This window comes from Elephas maximus, chromosome 5 (assembly GCF_024166365.1).
Source record: "Elephas maximus indicus isolate mEleMax1 chromosome 5, mEleMax1 primary haplotype, whole genome shotgun sequence".
NCBI classification, from domain to species: domain Eukaryota; kingdom Metazoa; phylum Chordata; class Mammalia; order Proboscidea; family Elephantidae; genus Elephas; species Elephas maximus.
Window position 1 is genome coordinate 82,247,357 of NC_064823.1, and position 23,112 is coordinate 82,270,468.

Below are 23,112 nucleotides of genomic sequence, written 5' to 3' on the forward strand. Positions count from 1 at the left end.
GTCAACTCTTCTTCGGTCTTCCTTATTCATTGTCCAGCTTTCACATGCATATGATGTAATTGAAAATACCATGGCTTGGGTCAGGTGCACCTTAGTCTTCAAGGTGACATCTTTGCTCTTCAACACTTTGAAGAAGTCCTTTGCAGCAGATTTACCCAATGCAATGCGTCTTTTGATTTCTTGACTGCTGCTTCCATGACTGTTGATTGTGGATCCAAGTAAAATGAAATCCTTGACAACTTCAATCTTTTCTCCATTTATCATGATGTTGCTCATTGGTCCAGTTGTTAGGATTTTTGTTTTCTTTCTGTTGAGCTGCAATCCATACCGAAGGCTATGGTCTTTGACTTTCATTATTAAGTGCTTCAAGTCCTCTTCACTTTCAGGAAGCAAGGTTGTGTCATCTGCATAACGCAGGTTGTTAAAGAGTCTTCCTCCAATCCTGATGACCCATTCTTCTTCATATAGTCCAGCTTCTTGTATTATTTGTTCATCATACACATTAAATCGGTATGGTGAAAGAATACAACCCTGATGCACACCTTTCCTGACTTTAAACCAATCGGTATCCCCTTGTTCTGTCCGAACAACTGCCTCTTGATCTATGTAAAGGTTCCTCATGAGCACAATTAAGTGTTCTGGAATTCCCATTCTTCACAATGTTATCCATAGTTTGTTATGATCCACACAGTCGAATGCCTTTGCATAGCCAATAAAACACAGGTAAACATCCTTCTGGTATTCTCTGCTTTCAGCCAGGATCCATCTGATATCATCAATGATATCCTGGATTCCATGTCGTCTACTGAAACCAGCCTGAATTTCTGGCAGTTCCCTGTCGATATACTGCTGTAGCCATTTTTGAATGATCTTCAGCAAAATTTTGCTTGCGCGTGGTATTAATGATACTGTTCTGTAATTTCCACATTCAGTTGGATCACCTTTCTTGGGAATAGGCATAAATATGGATCTCTTCCAATCAGTTGGCCAGGAAGCTGTCTTCCATATTTCTTGGCAGAGACGAGTGAGCACCTCCAGCGATGCATCTGTTTGTTGAAACATCTCAGTTGATATTCCATCAATTCCTGGAGCCGTGTTTTTCGCCAAAGCCTTCAGAACAGCTTGGACTTCTTCCTTTAGTACCATCGGTTCCTGATCATATGCCACCTCTTGAAATGGTTGAACATCAACTAATTCTTTTTGGTATAATGACTCTGTGTATTCCTTCCATCTTCTTTTGATGCTTCCTGCATCATTTAATATTTTCCCCATAGAATCCTTCACTATTGCAACTCGAGGCTCAAATTTTTTCTTCAGTTCTTTCAGCTTGAGAAACACTGAGCTTGTTCTTCCCTTTTGGTTTTCCATCTCCAGCTCTTTGCACATGTCATTATAATACTTTGTCTTCTCGAGATGCCCTTGAAATCTTCTGTTCAGTTCTTTTACTTCATGAATTCTTCTTTTTGCTTTAGCTGCTTGACACTCAAGAGCAAGTTTCAGAGTCTTCTACAACATCCATCTTGGTCTTTTCTTTCCTGTCTTTTCAGTGACCTCTTGCTTGCTCTGTCCTATAGGGTCACTATGAGTTGGAATTGACTCGACGGCAACGGGAACGGGTTCTTGCTTTCTTCATGCATGATGCCCTTGATGTCATTCCACAACTCGTCTGGTCTTCGGTCACTAGTGTTCAATGCATCAAATCTATTCTTCAGATGGTCTCTAAATTCAGGTGGAATACACTTGAGGTCATATTTTGGCTCTTGTGAACTTGCTCTGATTTTCTTCAATTTCAGCTTGAACTTGCATATGAGCAATTGATGGTCTGTTCCAGAGTTGGCCCCTGGCCTTGTTCTGACTGATGATGTTGAGCTTTACCATCATCTCTTTCCACAGATGTAGTCAATTTGATTTCTGTATGTTCCATCTGGCGAGGTCCAAGTGTATAAAAAAAAAAATGTGTATAGTCGCTGTTTATTTTGCTGAAAGAAGGTATTTGCAATGAAGAAGTCATTGGTCTTGCAAAATTCTATCATTCAATATCTGGCATTGTTTCTATCACCAAAGCCATATATTTCATCTACCGCTCCTTCTTCGTTTCCAGCTTTCGCGTTCCAATCACCAGTAATTATCAATGCATCTTGATTACATGTTCGATCAATTTCAGACTATAACAGCTGATAAAAATCTTCTATTTCTTCATCTTTGGCCCTAGTGGTTGGTGCGTAAATTTGAATAATAGTCATATTAACTGGTCTTCCTTGTAGCATATGGATATTATCCTATCACTGACAGCGTTGTACTTCAGGATAGATTTTGAAACTTTCTTTTTGACGGTGAACGCAACACCATTCCTTTTTGAGTTGTCATTTCCAGCATAGTGGACTATATGATTGTCCAATTCTAAATGGCCAATACCAGCCCATTTCAGCTCACTAATGCCTAGGATATTGATGTTTATGCATTCCATTTCATTTTTGACGATTTCTAATTTTCCAAGATTCATTCCTCTTTTAGGTTCTGATTATTAATGGATGTTTGCAGCTGTTTCTTCTCATTTTGAGGCGTGCCACATCAGCAAATGAAAGTCCCGAAAGCTTTACTCCATCTACAACATTAAGGTTGACTCTACTTTGAGGAAGCAGCTCTTCCCCAGTCATCTTTTGAGTGCCTTCCAACCTGGGAGGCTCATCTTCCAGCACTGTATCAGACAATTTTTCGCTGCTATTCATAAGGTTTTCACCGGCTAATGCTTTTCAGAAGTATACTGCTGGGTCCTTCTTCCTAGTCTGTCTTAGTATGGAAGCTCAGCTGAAACCTGTCCTCCATGGGTGACCCTGCTGGTATCTGAATACCAGTGGCATGGCTTCCAGCATCACAGCAACATGCAAGCTCCTGTAGTAAGACAAACTGACAGACACATGGGGGCTATTGGTATATATGTGTAACAGATAAAAATTTTCAAAATTTCTATTCTTCCTGCAAAAAATTCAGACACCTCATATAATACTCTGTAAAACCAGTAATTTGAGACACTTGTCCATTTCTTTAGTTTCAAACAATCATAAAGGCCCCTGCTTTGTGGCAGCACATACTGTCAGTTGTATAGCAGCTTCCCAACAAACCCCAGAGGCTGAAATATTTCATGGTCACTGTATGTACTGATGGGCACAAATTAAAGCATCATAGCAACATGCAAGCCTCTACTGATAAATGGGTGGTAGCTGCACATGAAGTGCATTGGCCAGGAATCAAACCCATGTCTCCCACATGGAAGGCAAGAGTTCTACCACTGAATCATCACTGCCTCCTATCACAGATGCTTTAGGACTTTGAAAATCATTATTGTCCTCAGGAGATCTGTCCTTAGGAAAGAGATTCTTAACATACCACTAATTCTTTCCTTTCTCATCCCTCATATATCCCCAACCTCCCTTTCTTTTCACCAATCTTAAATTCTATATGGCCCTCAATAACCCTTTTCCCCTCAGGGATCTTTAGTCACACACAGTAATTTTGAAGTGGCAGGGGCTTGGGCCTGGTTAAAATATTTCTAGTTACTTGTCTCTCAGGAGGTGCCCTCCAGGTAAAATTCCAGGAAACCCCAGGATTCCTACCATTTTTTATGGGTAATCACCCCACTCCAATCATTGAATTCTCTTTAGAATTTATATTTCATGGCCTCTGTCTTTCAACTGTTAAGGCAGATTATCAACCCCTGTGAATTACCAGGAGGAACCATAACTGTGCTCCTGAATAAAGTTGAATCAGCAGCAGCCTATTTTCTGCCATTTTTTTCCCTTTGTCTATGGGCCCCTTAGAGTTTAAGAATCCTATCCTTAAGCATTTGCTCAGAGGACAGGGTCTGCAATACCCTGTGAGGAAACGATTCATGGTTACCCCTGGGAGAGAACCTGAGAAGAAGCCAGGGCATGGGTCAAGGGAAGGAGAGAAGTAAAAGAAATGTTTGTGGAGGTACTAGAAGTAAGGTTCACAATATGAGGAGGTATGTGTGAGTGTCATGTGTGTGAGTATGTTTGTGTGTACATGTGTGACATTTGAGTCCCACTGTACTTAAGAAGGTGTGAGAGGCAAAGAAGAACAAAGAGAGGTAGCCCTCCTCCTCTACTAACTTTGGGCAGATAGCCTGTGAGACAACAAGAGGAACATGGAAACTTTTTCTGGAGCTTCAATGTGCACCTGGGCCTGCTTTGGGAAACTAAGAACTGTGCATCTTTGCTTTCCATGTTTCAGAGAAGTTGAGTAACGGGTGGTGTCTTATTCATCTAGTGCTGCTATAACAAAAATACCACAAGTGGATGGCTTTAACAAAGAGAAATTTATTTCTTCACAGTAAAGTAGGCTAAAAGTCCAAATTCAGGGTGTCAGCTCCAGGGGAAGACTTTCTGCCTCTGTCGGCCTCCTCATCAATCTTTCCCCAGAATAGAAGCTTCTCCTTGCAGGGACCCCCAAGTCCAAAGGACGTGCTTTGCTCCCGGAACTGCTTTCTTGGTGGTGTGAGGTCCCCCTCTCTCTCTCCTGGCTTCTCCCTTTTATATCCAAGAGATTGCCTGAAGACACAATCCAATCTTGTAGATTAAGTCCTGCCTCACTAACACAACTGCCACTCATCCTCCCTCATTAGCATCATAGGAGGATTTACAACATATAGGAAAATCACACAATACCCGGAATCATGGCCCAGCCAAACTGATACACACATTTCTTGGAGGACATAATCAACCAGTGACATTGTTATCTCTATGTCTCTAACCTGGGTGGCCTTCCTTAAATGAGCTGCGGGTATTGCTGTAGAACCTGAGATTGGGCTTTAAAAAGTTATTGCCCATTTTCTTCTGCATTTTGCTTCAAATTGAGCTCATCATCTGATAGGTTTTGAATCCCTGTCTTCCTCACGTGTCTCTTTATCTTTGGGGGGTCATCAGTGACCTCAGCCCGGGGCAGAGGAGTGAAAACCAGATGCCTGAGAATAAAACCAAGTCAAACATCTGCCAGATGAAGTGATGATAAGGATTATAAAATGCTTACAGTTGCATTCAGGAATGGTGAAATCAGGACACCGTTCACACCCCATTAGATGGCAACTTTCTTAAAACCTGATCGGTCATGTACTTATCTTTTTGTTGCTATGGTGTCAAACATATTTTCTTTTTACTCTAGTGTCCTTTAAAAATGAGATACTTTGTAAACTTGGAAAGGGCAGTGACTTAGTGATCTCTATTTTTGTCTTTCTTTATGTGAAAAAGAGTTAATATCACTTTCAATTTTCCAGCTCATCACACAGTACGGAACCCTGCAAAGCCTAGAATAAGAGAAGATAAAGTTCTCAGAGGTCCTTAAAGTAGGAGAGACATGATCGTCCCAACCCAAAAATGACTTCCCTTTGTGATGCTCTCAAGCTTTACCTCTTGCTTGTGAAACAAGTAATAGGGTTGTAAAATAATAGTTATTATTATCATTGCTGTGGTTTTAGCTGCTATTGAGTTGACTGTGACACTTGGCAACTCTAGGTACAGCAGAATGAAACGTTCCCCACATGTTTGAGTCCACTCTTTCTGCTACTGTGTCAATCCTTCCCATCAAGCGTTCCCTTCTGCATGGCTACGCCTTTACTTCACCAAGCATGATGTCCTCTTCTACCAGTCGATACCTCCTGATGAAGTACCCAAAATAACTGAGTCAGACAATTTGTTCTCTTTTGATCTGTAAGGTTTTCATTGGCTAATTTTCAAAATAGATCACCTGGTCTTTCTTCCTAGTCTGTTTTAGTCTGGAAGCTCCACTGAAACCTGTCCAACATGGATGGCCCTTTGGGTGTTTGAGATATCTGTGACATAGTCTCCCAGAATCACAGCAACAAATAAGCCGTCATAGTATGACAAACTGACAGACAGGTGGTGGAATAATGATTATGTCCCCCGCCCCCATTTTCATAAAATTTATTTATTTTATAAGAAACTGATAAATTATTGGGCTAATTAATACATGCATATGGTACTAATTCCAAAATACAAAGGATTTTACAGAGTTTCCCACTCCTGTTCTTGCAATCATCTAGTTTTTCCCTTCAGAGACAACCACAGTTACTAAGAGAAAGAGTTAAAAAAAGTAAATAAAACTACTCTGAACCTCAGTTATTCCATTTAAGTTGGAAATAGCCTTGTTTTCCCTGATAGACAATTGTAGGAATGTGATACCCTCTCTGTGTTGATATTCCCCACTGTCTTTTTAATAAAACTGTCTCTAATGTTCTCAGAGTTCAAAGTGACCCTTATTCTGGGAACACTGGACAGTGGACTCCTGGGGATTCGTTAAGCGTACTGAGAGTGTCTCCTACCACGCCAAGGACAGAAAATTTGGCTTCTTAATTCAGCCCAAGTACAAAGTAATTAAGGGGCTAAAAAAGGGTTAGAATCCGAAATCACAGGCACTGAATTTGACTCTTGTTTTGGCTAAAAATGTTGGAAATGACTTCTTTTATCCTAACAGCAGTTTGTAGGAATGTTTTCCTTCAGGTTAATTAATTGTCTTGCTGTCTTTTTTTCTAGGGATCCTAGGGAAAGAAGAACATGGTTTATAATTTCACAAGGGGTCTTTGTCACCAATATTGCTGGTTTTAAAAGTACCGGAGCCCTGGTGGTACAATGGTTACATGCTCAGCTGCTAACTGAAGGGTCGGCAGTTCAAAGCCACCAGTGGCTCTACCAGAGAAAAGACTAGGTGATCTGCTCCTGTAAAGACTGCAGCCTAAGAAACCCCACAGGGCAGTTCTACTCTGTCCTATAGGGTGGCTAGGAATCAGAATTGGCTCAATGGCACACAACAATAACAAATGTACTATGTTCAGATTTCTTAATCTGCCCCCTTGTTTCTCTTGTGGTCCTGAGGCTGTTAAAGAAGGGAGTGATTGAATTGAGGGGAGACTAGATTTGCTGCACTGGGACCTTCCTCTAATTTGTGCCTAGGACTGAAGTCAGGCTGATGGAACAGAGGGTTGAGATTCCCTAGGGAAATGTGAGGATGAAACAAGAAATTTCATGAAACTTAAAAATAAAAATTTTGCAGAACTGTGCTTATTCTTGTTATCATTTAGAATATTTGAAAAGAGAAAACATTTTTTAAAAATATCAAGAAGTGCCGATTCCAGACAGTTGTCCACCCAGCATCCATTTTACCTTTCTCCTTACTAACTAATAGAACTCTGATTCTCTTCGTGGAGTCAATGTGTCCAGCATTTAGTCCTCATACTTCCTGGTAGCTACAGAAAGCCTTTGGGCCCAACTCTGGACAAGAGGCAGGAGTAGTTCCTGGGAAGGACATCCCTTCCCAAATAAAAAGAAAATCCCTCACTAGCAAAGAGCATTTTGTCCTTTGTACTGTGCCTTCCCCTTCTTTTCCTACTTGGAGGCACAGTAGCAGTCTTGCGGCTCATCTATTGTTGAGGAGTTGATTCTGACTCACGACCACCTCACGTGTGCACAGTAGAGTTGCTCCCTAGGGTTTTCAAGGCTGTGACCTTCCAGAAGCAAAATGCTAGGCCTGTCTCCTGAGGCGCTGCTGGGTGGGTTTGATCCACCAACCTTTCTGCTAGTAGTTAAACTAGTTGGCTCTGGATGAAAGCTATAAAAGAACTGAGGAACAAGAAAACAGAAGTGGTCTAGTTCTCAGTGACATCCTTGAAAAGCTGTTTTAACCCTAAACATTCAGATTTCTTGTTATAAGAGAGAAAAAAGAAACTGTTTAAGTTACTGTCCATTGAGTTTCCTGTTATTTGTAGCTGAATACAGTCACATAGACAGAAACCCAACAAATATTAATCATCTTCTGTTTTTATCACCTCTTTCTTTTCTATCAATGTGGAATGTATCCCAAGCTAATCTGATACTTACGCAGTAGCAATCACAAGTCTCATTCCATAATCTTGGTGTGCAAGAATTACCTGGATTTTATATTTTATTTTACTCAAAAAAATGTAAGTACTACAAAGTTAGTATAATGAAATATAGCAGTTCCCTATACCCACTCATTGCCATCCCAGATTCATGGTCCCCAGCTTCATAAAATATATTGGGAAGTATCCCCTCCCTTCCATTTTCTGGAAGGAATTTCACTAACTGATGTTAGTGAAATCATCTTGGCCTGGAGAATTCTTCTGGGGGAGATTTTACCTTGTCAACTCAATTTCCTTGATATTCTCCTCTCTTTTATCTTTGCAGCCCTGGTGGTGCAGTGTTTAAGCATCTGGCTGCTAACCAAAAGGTCGGCAGTTCAAATTCACCAGCCGCTCCTTGGAAACCCGATGGGACAGTTCTATTCTGTCCTGTAGGGTCGTTATGAGTCGGAATCGACTTCACGGCAACAGGTTTTTTTTTTGTTTTGTCTTTTATCTTTGTCAGTATTGCTAAAGGTTTGCCAGTGTTATTGATCTTTTCAAAGAGCCAGCTTCTGGTTTCATCGATTTTCTCTATTGTTTTTCTGTTGTCAATTTCAGTAATTTCTGCCCTTATCCTTATTATTTCCCTTGTCCTTCTTGATTTGGGTTAATATGATTTTGCTCTTCTTTTTTCTTGGTTTTTGATTTGGAAGCTGAGATTATTGATTTGAGACTTCTCTTTTCTACTATAAGCCTTTAGTGTTATGATTTTCCCTCTCAGTACTGCTTTAGCTGTGCCCCACAAATGTTGAAATGTTATATTTTCTTTTTCATTCAGTTCAGTGTTGTTTCCTTTTTTTTTTAATTTTCCTTGAGGCTTCCTCTTCGATCCATGGATTATTTAGAAGTGTGTGGGTAATTTCCAAATGTTTGGGTATTTCCCTGTTATCTTTCTGTTATTGATTTCTAGTTTGTTTCCAGTATGGTTGGAGAGTACACTCTGTATGACGGAATACTTTTGAGTTTGGTATATGCTCATGGGTACTTGAAAAGAAGTGGCAGAAAGGGTAGGAGAGAATAGGGGAGTGCTGGAATTTGAAAGCAATTAGCCTTCAAACATCAAAAATAGAGTCAGAGTTTTTATTACAATCTTATTTAAACCTTTTTTGAGAATGGGTTGTCTTGTTATGTTAATGAGGCAGGATTAGTGTAGGATGTATCTTGAGTCAATTTCTTCTGAGATATAAAAGAGATTAACCAAGAGAGCAGAAGGAAGATGAGATAAGATAGATGCCAAGCCACATGAAGATCTCCAAGGAACCAGGAAGCAGAAGCTAAAGAGACAAAGACCTTCCTCTACAGCCAATAGAAAAACCTTCCCCCAGAGCTGGCACCCTGAATTCAGACTTCTAGTCTTCTAAACTGTGAGAAAATAAATTTATGTTTCTTAAAGCCACCCACTTGTGGTATTTCTGCTCTAGCAGTACTAGATAACTAAGTCATTTAGGAGCCCCACTAGGCCTTTGTTGGTATGCGGCAGGGGGCATAGTTTTTTCTTTGGTGTTTGGTTGTAGTAGAGCAGTTATTGACTAAAAATTTTGTTTTGCTAGCCTGTTCTTCCTTTGTCCTTTGACTGGAAAGTGCAGGTTTGTTGCAACATGTTTTGTCAGTACCTGCTGGCCTTGCCACATTTCTAACTTATTCAGCTCCAAGTCTGAGAAACATGAGGCAAAAAGAGCTCACAAGGGAACTTACCACCATATTGTTCTTAAGGTTCCAAGGTCCTTCTACTCTCCACCATTCAGAGTCTTCTTATGTTTGATTTACCTATGATGTGCAGGGTTTTTAGCTGTACTTAGCAGGGGGAATAGGAAAAAGTATGCCTATTCCATCTTCTTGGAAATGGAACTCTTAATTATAACCTAAAGATTTGTTTTTCTTCTCCTTATATTATTTTGTTTGTTCGTTTGCTTTCTCTGAGTTCCTATTTCTGTTTATTTATCATAATTTTTTTCTTTCAGAATAAAGGCTTTTTTCAAAAGTGCAGTGATGTTGGCTCTCTATTCATACATAAGTGTGAGCACTGTCAAACTGATAGAAGTTCTGTTGGGAGATAGGGAGTGGGACCTGCCACCTGGTGGGCCTCATAGTAGGGAGACTTGGCATAGATCCTGCTGTTTCTTGGCCCCAAACCAAAGCTAAACCCATTGCCATCAAGTCGATTCTGACTCATAGAGACCTGTAGGGCGAAGTAGAACTGCCCCACAAGGTTTTCAAGGCTGTAAATCTTTAAGGAAGCAAACTGCTGCGTCTTTCTCCAGCAGAGTGGCTGGTGGGTTTGAACTGCTGATTTTTTTTCTTTGTTAGCAGCTGAGCACTTTAACCTCTGCACTACCAGGGCCACACCATTTCTCGGCAGGGTGTGCAAATTAGTCAAATGCCAATTTCTGGATATCTATTAGTTTGGTCAATTTTTTTTTTCAGAGAATCACCCTCAAATATCCTGCCTGGAGCTAAGGCTGGCTTTAAGCACTCTGAGAGCTGAGAGGGGAAGAGGGCTGAATGTCTCGCTGTTTAGTACTTAGACTTTTACTTAATCCCTCTGCTTTTAGTACAGTCTTTCATACTCCCCTCCTCCCCAGGGTTGTGTTATAGTTCCCTGTCTCATGGAGGGCAAAGGTGATGGGGGGAAGTGGCTGCTTTTTGATTCTTGATCATTATCCACACAGGTCAGAGCCAAGACATCTACTGTCTCTGTCTATAGAGAACGTCAGTATTGGGACACAATTCTCCAGGGATTTCTTGTGTTTTGCCATGTTATAAGCAGAGGCACTGATAGCTTTTGTTTTGGACAATCTTTTCAAGAATGTTTATAGCAAGCAGCCTTGGAATATAGAGATAATGTCTCCCTCTGTTGCAGGAAGAAGATTTTTCTGCCCACTATAATAAAGATAAAGGTCAGTGGTGAATCAGTGGTAGAATTCTAGCCTTCCATGTGGGAGACCCAGGAATTCGATTTATGTGCAGCCACCATCTGTCTGTCACTGGAGGTTTGTGTGTCTGCTATGATGCTGAACAGGTTTCGGTGGACCTTCCAGGTGAAGACAGACTGTGAAGAAAGGCCTGTCAATCTACTTCTGAAAATCAGCCAGTGACAACCCTGTGGATCACAATGGTCCCATCTGCAACTGGTCATGGGGATGACCCAGGACTCGGTAATGTTTCATTCCATTGTGCATGGAGTAGTCATGAGCCTGGTACTGTTCAACGGCAGATAACAACAATGACAACATAATAAAGATAATGTCCCCCTCTGGGACAAAGACTAGAGAGATTTTCTTGCAGCCTTTTTTAGATATTGGGGTTTTCTAAGATTGGGATCCCTCACCTGTGAAATAAACCCACTGCCAAGAAATTTAGAGGACAGCTACCTCACCAACCAACTGGAAGAGATGTATATTTGTGCATATTCCAAAGAAAGGTGATTCATTCAAGAGAATGCAGAAATTATTGAACAATATCATTAATATCACATGCAAATAAAATTTTGCTAAAGATAATTCAAAAACAGTTACAGTATTATATTGACAGGGAACTGCCAGAAATTTAAGCTGGATTCAGAAGAGGATGTGGAACAAGGGATATTATTTCTGATCTCGGATGGATCTTGGCTGAAAGCAGAGAATACCAGAAAGATGTTTACCTGTATTATATTGACTATACAAAGGCATTTGACTGTATGGATCATAACAAATTATGTGCTTATGTGGAACCTGTACATAGACCAAGAGGCAGTTGTTCGAACAGAACAAAGAGGATACTGCATAGTTTAAAATCAGGAAAGGTGTGTATCAGGATTGTATCTTTTCACCATACTTACTCAATCTGTATGCTGAGCAAATAATCCAAGACTCTGGACTGTATGAAGAAGAACAGGGCATCAGGATTGGAGGAAGACTCATTAACAACCTGTGACATGCCGATGACACAAGCTTGCTTGCTGAAAGTGAAGAGAACTTGAAGCACTTACTAATAAAGACCAAGGCAACCCCATTTTTGCAGAGTAGAACTACTCCATAGGATTTTCAAGGTTGTGACCTTTCAGGAACAGATGGCCCATCCTGTCGCCTGAGGCGCCTGATAGATTCAACTATTCCGGAATATACCATGCTTGGGCCTTATGTGGATCTCTAGAGAGTAGGATAGGATCTCCTGGTACAACATTGATGGGAATGAAACAGGAGGGGGGTGGATAAGGAAATCAGGGAGGAGAGAGTGGCAAAGGGTTCAGCACTGTTCCCTGTCTCTTTCCCTAACACAGATTTTGGAAAGCTATTTCATGATGATTAAATACCTGTGGCAAAGCCCCCAGGAGGATTGGTAAGTTCCTTGGATTCTGGCAATATTAGAAAGAAAGCTATATTAGGGAACTGGAGACACTTGTCAAGCACAAAATAAATGTTCCCAAACAATATTTTGAGATATTAATTCATGTATTTTTTTTTTCTCCCTGTACTCTCCCTCTCCCATACTCAAACATCGAAGAGGCTGCTCTTTGTTTCAAAAAAGCTGAGTGGCAGGCTTGGAAGCAGAAAAGTCCTGCAAGATTTTCTGGCTTTTGTTCTGCAAAACCTAAACCTTTAGGATGTAGGAATTTGTGACAGCAGAAGGAGCAGCTTGAAGAAACATGAAAGAAGGATTTCTCTCTGATTTAAAAGAGACATTCCTAAGTTGGGGAGGGGAAAACAGAGAATGTTATAGGTCCCGGAGCAGCAAGATTCGGGCCCAGCCTCCTAGCTATATACTGAGAAGGTGGAACAGTGCATGGGGCATCTAGGAAGACATAGCCAGAGGCACCCTCATAAAGGTTCTGTAGTCCCACACATAGTATTGTAGCATTGGAAAATTGCAGAATTGAGTGGTAAGAACTGTGAAGGGCCAGAGATTCCATCCTACTTGCATACTTACAAGTTGAATTGACACTATTTCATGGATGCTGGCAGAAGACACTAGTCTTCTGGATCAGAGGCAAAGGACTTTATTACTCACAGCTACACAGGCAGTATGATGTTCATGCTCACATTGGTTCTCCTTGTCCCTCAAGTCCTATCTGGATGACAAGGAACAGCACAAGTGGATGCTACACATATAGCCAATCCATCTTGTTAAAGGTCTTCCTTTTTTTTGTTGATCCTTTACTTTGTGGGAAACCCTGGTAGTGAAATGGTTAAGAGCTATGGCAGCTAGCCAAAAGGTCGGCTGTTGGAATCTATGAGGTGCTCCTTGGAAACTGTATGGGGCAGTTCTACTCTGTCCTATAGGGTTACTATGAGTTGGAATCAACTCGATGGCAACGAGTTCGGGTTTTCAGTTTTACTTTACCAAGCGTGATTTCCTTCTCCAGGGTCTGGTCCCTCCTGATAACATATCCTAAGTACATGAGACAAAGTCCTGCCATCCTCTCTTCTAAGGAGCATTCTGGCTATACTTCTAAGCCAGGCTTGTTCATTCTTCTGGTAGGTGGTGGTATAGTCAATATTCTTCACCAATACCATTCAAATGCATCAATTCTTCTTCGGCTTTCTTTTTTTTTATTGTCCAGCTTTCCCATGCATATAAGGGATGAAAATATCATGGTTTGGTTCATGGGTGCCTCAGTTCTCAAGATGACATCTTTACTTTTTAACACTTTAAAGAGGTCGTTTGCAACAAATTTGCCCAGTGCAGTGCATCATTTGATTTCTTAACTGCTCCGCCCATGGACGTTGATTGTGGAATCCTAGTAAAATGAAATCCTTGACAACTTCAGTCTTTTCCCCATTTACCATGATGTTGCTTGTCGGTCCAGTTGTGAGGATTTTTATTTTCTTTATGTTGAGGTATAATCCATACTGAAGGCTGTAGTCTTTGATCTTCATCAGATGGGTTGACACAGTGGCTGCAATAATGGGCTCAAACATGGTAACAATTGTGAGGATGGCCCAGGACTAGACAGTGTTTTGTTCTGTTGTACATAGGGTTACTATGAGTAAAAACTGACTCACGAGCACCTAGCAACAACTACAAATCCGGCAGGATTTGAGAAGTAAGGCAATAGTAGGAGCAGGAAGGGATGAAGGGGGATTGTTTTTATGATGTGGAGATATTTAGCAGATTGAAGAAGGAAAAGATCAGAATAACATCCCCTGGGCTTGAATGATGTCAGACTAGGAAGTTTAAAGAGAGAATTACCCATCTTTATCTGCCTCTTGGGAGGTGACCTCTAATGCCAATCCAGGGAGAAAATGACAGTGTTATACTCAGAACTCAGCTAGAGCTGAAAAAAACCAGTATGTAAATGAGCACTGGGAGGCGGATGTTAAAGAGGCATATAATTATGGTGTATTTATGTCCGCAGTGACTTCTTCAAAAGAATAGGGTCTAAGGTATCCTGTAAGGCATTTGGCTTCAAAAAATAACTTTTCAAAAAAATTTTTAATTTTTCCCTATTATACTTCAAATTGAGATATTCAGTAAATCTAGTAAATGTAGATATTTTATGAAGAGTTTTTATCTACAGTTTGAGAAAAGCTATCATTTCAATGCTTTGACAATTAAAATGAACATTCATCTTAAACTATTTAACCTAATTATCAGTCTTAGTTATCTAGTGCTGCTATAACAGAAATACCACAAGTAGATGGCTTTAACAAAGAGAAATTTATTCTCTCATAGTCTAGGAGGCTACAAGTCCGAATTCAGGGTGCCAGCTCCAGGGAAAGGCCTTCTCTCTCCGTAGGCTCTGGGGGAAAGTCCTTGTCATCAATCTTCCCTGGTCGAGGAGCTTCTCAGTCAAGTGACCCCAGGTCCAAAGGACACGCTCTTCTCCAGCTCTTGTTCCTTGGTGGTATGAGGCCTCCCTGTCTCTCTGCTTGCTTCTCTCTTTCATATCACAAAAGAGATTGACTTAAGAATCCTGGCTCATTAACTTCATAGAGGTAGGATTTAAAACACATAGGAAAATCACATCAGATGACAAAATGGTGGACAGTCAGACAATACTGGGAATCACGGACTAGCCAAGTTGACACACATTTTTGGGGGCACAATTCAATCCATGACAATCAATTTCCAGACTGCCCTCATAGCTAGTTGGAAGACCATCTTTCCTTAGGGACTACTGAATATGGGGCAACCAGATTTCACCATCTTGAGATATATCTACCTCTGATCCCTAACCCATGAACAGAAAATTGAGTTTCTTAATTGAGCTTGAGTACAGAGAAATGAAATGACTAAAACTGGTATAGAATTAATAAAATATGACAATTCTCCACTAGCTTAATCTAAATGCCTCCTTTTGACTAAAATATTTGATTTCATCCTGTTTCCTTGAAAGATTATGGGAATATTTCCCAGGTTTGGTTGATATCTTCTTAGTCATTTCTCAGTATGGGTTACAGAGAGGAAAAAAACGCAATGAGAATAGTAATTTAATTTCAGATATGGTCATTTATATAACTCTCCCTAACGGTCTCAAGCTTCTGAGTCTCCTTGCTTCTTATCCATACTTCCTACTTGCTGAGTGTCCTGCTTTGTACCCAGATCTATACTTCATGTCTTTCATGTTTCTTCATGCTGCTCCTACTCTCAAAAATTCCCATTTCTTGAAGATTTAGGCTTTTCAAATCTGTTATAGCATCCATTGTCTAGGAAGAGTTGTGACTTTAGGGAAGAATAGGAAATGTATTCATCCTGGCAGATGGCAGGGACTTCAGCCTGGGCAACTGATCAGTAGCACACCAGGTCCCTGAAAGTAAGAATCAAGTCAACTGAGCTGGACTCAGGTCTGGGCAACCAGAAACTACTGTACATCTATGAGGGAGTTTGGAGAGAAATAGTTGAAGTGGGAGCCTTGACCTGGTACTTTCTTCACTTATCGTATCACACAGGTCTACTTTCAAGGGATATAGACTTATAGTTCTTAAGTTATTTTATATAGACAATATTCGTTTATATATTATATATGTTATTTATTAAGTTTATATATATATAAACTTAATAAATAACATAATATAAATGAATATATATAGTTGTTGTTGTCAGGTGCCGTCGAGTTGGTTCCAACTCATAAGGACCCTATGTACACAGAATGAAACACTGCCCAGTCCTGGGTCATCTTCACAATCCTAGTTATGGTTGAACCCATTCTTGTAGCCACTGTGTCATTCCATCTCTTGAGGGTCTTCCTCTCTTTCACTGACTGTCTACTTTACCAAGCATGATGTCCTTCTCCAGGGACTGGTCCCTCCTGATAACATGTCTAAAGTATGTGAGATGAAATCTCACCATCTTTGCTTCTAAGGAGCATTCTGGTTGTACTTCTTCCAAGACAGATTTGTTCATTCTTCTGGCAGTCCATGGTACATTTGATGTTCTTCGCCAACACCACAATTCAAAGATGTAAATTCTTCTTTGGTCTGCTGCATATATAGATATGTATATATAGATATGTATGTATATATAGATATGTATATACGGAAACCCTGGTAGCGGTTAGTCGGAATCGACTCGACGGCACTGGGTTTTTTTTTGTTTTGTATAATATAGATATGTATACATATTTATTTATATATGTCTTCCTCATATATAAATATGTACATATGTATATATTCATGTCTTCCTTGTGTGTGTGTATATATATAATACACACACACACATCTATACTTGAGGAAGACCAAAGAAGAATTGATATATCCCTGGGTAGGGCAAATGGTTAACGTGCTTGGCTACTAACCAAAACATTAGCAGTCCACCTAGAGGTGCCTTGGAAGAAAGGTGATCTACTTCTGAAAAATCAGCCACTGAAAACCCTGTGGTGCACAGTTCTACTCTGACACCCATGAGGTTGCAATGAGTTGCAATTGACTGAATGGCAACTGGTACTGGACCTGATATATATGTATATATATATATACATATACACACACACATATGTATATATTATATCATACTTTAGGTTAAAAGATATCTTTTAATAAAGGATGAAATAAAAGATTAATGTATATCTTTTAATTTAAAAGTGCAACATATATTTTTATTTTTCTCTGTTATCTTTTACAACTGGGATGCTTTTAAGTGTAACAGATAAATAGATATGTATATAGATTTAGAAATTTATCTATACACATAATAAAAAAAAAAAAAGAGGGAGAAATATTTTACCAATGGGATATTACGTCTAATCAGCATGCAACTTTTCACTGATTTCCTACTTGCAGATCCATGGAATACCTCACGGTTACACAGAAATCCTGTCTCAACAGTTCTTGTGTCCCTGTCCTCAGAATGATTTTCTGAACACTTTCCCCACGATGGCCCAAAGGCTGACCTCTGAACTGTGAACAGAAAATTGAGCTCCTTGGTGTAATCTCTCCATGCATTATTCATCGGGCAATCCTAAACCTTAACTAGTCTCTGTGTAGGAGCTCCACTTAATCCCTTTTTATATCTAGTACTTTTTAAATGGCCTCTTTTCCTCCTTTCTATTTTGTTTTCTTATCTACAGTCCATTTTACTTCATTTTCTTTTGCAGTTATTTCCTGGCTTAAATGATCTGACTCTAATGGTTTCAAGATTTAAGTCTTACAAACTTCAAGTAAGCTTCTCTCTATTTCCCTGGTTCCCTGGGATATGTGTGGTGAATTTTAGGGGAGAAAAAGAAGAGGAGAGAATTGATGCTATGTTAGTTCTTTTCCTCCTTAGTCTTGGAGTCTATAAAAAGAGCCCAGGAAGCAAGCTCTGTGCAGTCACTTCTAAGAATACCAAGATAAAAAGCAGGTGAAAGAAATTTTTCTGAAGAAAGGAATGAGTGAGAGGAGGAAGTGTGGAAGAAAATTTCAAGGCAGAGAGGGAGCTATTGTTCTCGTTTGGGGTGGGGGTGGGTAGAAGTACCCACCCATGTACCTTGTCCTTGGAGTTGGGATCCATAACACAGCTCAGAAGGAAATGATCCTTAGGATGCATAGATCACTGAGAACAACCCTGGAGTACACCAAATAAACAGGTTGGTTTGAGGGAGACCAAGCTATTGTCACGTAATAGAGACCGTGGTTATGAGACTGTTGGGCAATAAACATGTAGACTTTCAAAAGGCATCTTCCAGCCAGAACAGTTGTCTTTAAGTGGTTGAAGGAGCCCCTGAGTGGCACAAACAATTAAGTGCTCCATCACTGACAGAAAAGTTGGAGGTTTGAACCCACCCAGAGGTGCCTCAGAAGGCTTTGTGATCTGCTTCCTAAAGTTTACAGCCTTGCAAACCCTATGGAGTGCAGTTCCGCTCTGCAACATATGAGGTCACAAAGAGTCATAATTGACTTGATGGATGGAAAGTGGTTTTGTTTTTTAGGTGGTTGAAAAGACTTCAGAGAACGTTTTAGTAGTAATGAGCACACCTAGGGCCTGGGCTTCTAAATCTCGTTCTCAGCTGAAAGAACCCAGGGCTCCTTGGAGAAATGGCTGATTCCAGGCCTGGGCAGGAAATGCACATTATGAACTTGGAACATTTCTCTTGTCACAAAGCAAGGAAGTGCTCAAAGAATGAAGGGGATATGTGCAAAGGACACAAGATCCAGCTTGAAAGCTAAACCTGGGGCAATCTGAGCATCACACTGACTAACGGTAGTAATGAAGTATATAGCCCATAGAATATAGAACCCATAGCCCATGGAATAAAATACAAATCCTTGAGTCTACACTGATATAAATAAATGAATAAGTAAATAAAAGGAGAAGATGGGAATGCTTTTCTTTACAGTAGAATTCTAATAAGAGAAAGAGTAATGGAGTTAGAAAATTACCTTTTTGACCACCTCTATATTAATAATTGTTCCGGGCAAAAATCACCAATGAATACTAAAACCAGAGGGTGAAAGTGTGCTAAAAGTCGGGATACTTATAAATGGTCTCAGAGTATCTCCCCACAATATGTGTATTTATTTCAAAGGAAAAAGTAGCTTTGCAGTGGAGAAACCTGGCAGAAATCACTGCAGCTAAGTGATCATAGTTAACATCACCATAACAGGAACACAGACATCCTGTGCCTTCTGAAAAGGACATAACAACATGGCTATGATATTTCTGCCTGAAACGCTTAACCTAAACATAATCACGAGGGCATATCAGACAGACTCAAATTGAGGGGACTGTTAACAAAATAACTAACCTGAACATTTTCAAAATATCAAGGTTATGAAAGACAAAAATAAAAGAATGAGGAACTATCCAGAGTAAAGAAGACAAGAGACAAAAAACTAAATGTAACTTTTGATCTTGTTTTATCAAAGACACATTAGTGGGATAATTGGAAAAATTAACATAAGAGAATGGTATGGGTAATTGTAATGTATCAAGGTTAATCGTCTGATTTCAATAACTGTACAGTGTTTATGTCACATTGAGCAAATCTGCTGCAAAAGACCTCTTTAAAATGTTAAAAAGCAAAGATGTCACTTTGAGGACTAAGATGCCCCTGACCCTAGCCTTGATATTTTCAATTCCCTCATATGCATGTGAAAGCTGGGCAATGAATAAGGAAGACTGAGGAAGAATTGATGCCTTTGGATTATGGTGTTGGTGAAGAATATTGAATATACCATGGAGTGCCAGAAGAACAAACAAGTCTGTTTTGGAAGAAGTATAGCCAGAGTGGAAGCAAGGGTGGTGAAACTTTGTCTCACATACTTTGGACATGTTAACAGGAGGGACAAGTTCCTGGAGAAGGACATCATGCTTGGTAAAGTAGACGGTCAGTGAAACAGAGGAGACCCTCAACGAGATGGATTGACATGGTGGCTGGAACAGTGGGTTCAAGCATATCAACAGCTGTGAGGATGGTGTAGGACCGGGCAGTGTTTCTTCTGTCGTACAGAGGGTTGCTATGAGTTGGAACCATCTCGACAGCACTTAACAACAACAACACTGTGATTATGTAAGAGAATGTTCTTGTGTTTAAAAAATACAACTGAAGTGTTTAAAGGTAAAAGTGTATCCTGTCTACAACTTACTTTCAAATATTTCAGTAAGTAGAGAGAATAATAAAGCCGGTATGATCAAATAATAAAACTTGTGAAGTCTGGGTGTTGTACATGAAAATTCTTTGTATTATTTTTGCAACTTTTCTGAAAACCAGAATTTTTTTCAAAATTAAAAGTTACCCTAAAAAAATGTTAGAGAGGCAGGTTTAAGAGTTAAGAGTATGTCTACTCTGAGGCCACAGGCTAATGTAACTTTGCCTGAATTTATGCAGAAGATTTCAAATGGGAGCCAGACCTGTGCTCCCGGTTGCCCCAGGAGATTCGGGGCTTCAGGATTTAGCTTCTTTTACCAATTTTATCAATACTTATGAGCTCTGACTGCAGTCAAAGCGGAGAATTTAGCTTCATGAGGGTCCTGGGAATCCGCAGGATTTCTGGCTGGTTTTATCCTGCGCTGAAGATCATAGTCATTTGGGTGTTAAGATGGACTTTTAGAAGTCACCCAGAAAATCCTTCTGCCCACTGTGAGCTTCACTGAAAACCTGAGTGGGAGAGCTCATCTGGAGAGAATGTTTAACCTTTTCCTGACTCTCTTGTCTCCCTGGAAAGGGAAGGCCTAGGAGACTCTGAGGCGCTTCAAACCAGTAAGCCCTGTGTAAACTCCTCGTAGCCTTTCTCTAGTTCACTTCATTCCAGGCAAACTGGGCTCCTGTCAGTTTGTAGAGCACAATGAGCAGCCTGATGGGAGGCTTTTGTACTGCTGGGAATGCTCGTTCCTGTTGCTCTACCTATCTGGTTCCATTTCATCCCTGGGGACCTAGCCTCCTCTGATTTTAACTTTCTTCTTGGTTTTATTTTAATTTGTTTCTTGATTTTATTCAGAATCTTTGATTATTTTACTAAATATTTTTTCACTGGTTCCTGACCAAGAATGAGTCCCTGAGTGGCAAAAACAGTTAAGTGCTCAACTACTAGCTGAAATGTTGGCAGTTTGAATCCACCCAGAGGTGCCTGGGAAGACAGGCTTGGCAATCTGCTTCTGAAAGGTCACAGCCTTGAAAACCCTACTGAGCAGTTCTACTCTGCATAGATAGGGTCTCCAGGAGTGGGAATGGATTCCACTGCAACTAACAACAGCAACCAGGCCTAGGTTGTTAACTCAATGAAGGCACAGACTATGTTTACATGAAGTCTTAGTACAGTGTCTCAATAAGTAGTTCTTGATAGATAAATATTTCTGGAACAAATAAATAGATCAACGGATCAGAGAAAGAGATCTCTTGAGGATTTCTTGGAAACAGGGCTTCTTGCTAGTGGCCCCCTGACTAAAGAATGGTGTAGAAGCTTTCAGGATAAGTCAGAGGCTACAGCGTGATGAGTAAAAGGGTGCTCCTAAGACAGGAGGAGTCATGCAGGTGCAGGCAAGGGGGTGCAGGGGCCTAAGTCCTTATCAGTCTGCCCTCAAGGCACTTCCCCAGTTCACTGTGTGTTCCTCTGACTTCTGCTCCTCACACTGATGTTCCTGGTCTGGGCAGAGCTGAAGGGAAGCTCTCTATCCATGGTTGCCTCCCTTAGAGCCCTCTGCTTTGGCGATTTCATCTTCCTCAGACCTTTGGCTAACTGCCTGAGTTTCAGGGGGAGGACCCTGTGGATGTCTGGGGATATTGGAACATCCAGAAGCTGTAAGTAAAAGTGGGCACTGACTGCATCAGGTGAGAGCCAGGCTCCCAGGGCTTCAAAACTACCACCATCTGCATCTTTAATAGCAAATAGCCTTTATAGTTCTTGGTTTTCTAGTTTATTCAGGCGCTAATCCCTCAAAAGCCCCATGGCATCAGAGTCAGGCAGGTTATGTGATGCACTGCCACCCTAAGGAACCTTCTGACCCAGCCTGAAGGAGCAGCACCACGTTGCTTCTTCCCCATTTTTCCCACTCCCACTGCATTCTTCATTCTGATCCTCTTAAAAGACTCCCCAGTCTCTTGACCTTACTCAAATAAACACTGAAACCAATATGACCTTCAGCTCCTTTCTAAATCCCTGGGCACAATTTTTTTTTTTTTACCAAATTCTGGCTGGGGGCTACTGGGGACTATTTGAAGAGCATAGTTATAGTGTATTTAGTAAATGTTAAGATGTCATCAACCTGCCTTTAGATGAAATACTGAAATGTTGGACCTGGAATTTCCTCAGAGCTGGTGGGGATAGATCCTCAGGTAGGATGAAGACCAAGCAACCATCTGTGGTGCAATTAATTACTTAATATGGCCCTTCTAAGCATGGTCTTTGTGACTCACAAACAATAATTGAATGAGACTATGCCAATAAGGTATATGGACCCTGTGATTGTTGGGGTTATGTGTCAACTTGGCTAGGGCATGATTCCCAGTATTGTATGGTTGCCCTCCATTTTGTGATCTGATGTAATTATCCTAATTATCATGCATTTTATGTGTTGTAAAGCCTAACTTCTGCACGTTAATGAGGCAGGATTGGTGTGGGGTGTATCTTGAGTCACAGCCTTTCAGGAAGGCATGACTCAAGTCCCACCCTTCCCTGGGGTGCACCCAAGGTATGTCTGCGGATGCCCTGGCAGGGCTCTCTCTCTCTTTCTTTCTCACTTTGGATCTTGTGCCGGTTTCATGATTTTCTGACCTCCGGCTCTTAGGACTTGAGACGGTGGCCTGCCATCTGAGCTGCCATTTCTGGGATTCTCTAGCTTCCACAGCTCCATGGGGCAGCAGCTTATTGCCCGACCTGATCCACTAGCTTCCACAGCCTTGCGAGCCGGCCACCTGTGGTCTGATCTGCTGGTTTGGATTTGTGAGCCCCTGTAGCCACGTGGGTTGGGAAAAGCCAACACCGGACCCATGGATTTGGGACTTACCAGCTTCCACAACTGCATAAGCCATTTCCTTGATACGATTTGTGAGTTTTGTGAGATGTGCAAATTAAAGAACCCAAAGATGGGAGGGAGGGTACTGAGGGGAAGAGAAGTAGTTGATGTTAGAAATGGTGGAGTGGTACTGCAGTTTGGAAAAATTGGACATTTGGGGCATTTTTAAACTCTGCCTCATAGGAACCAGCTTTGTGCTGATCTTTATAAAAGAAATTATTCATTTATCATCTCATGATGGTTTCGATGATCTCATTACTTAGATCTATAAAGAAAGAGGCCCAACAGACCCTGGAACTTCATGCTGATTC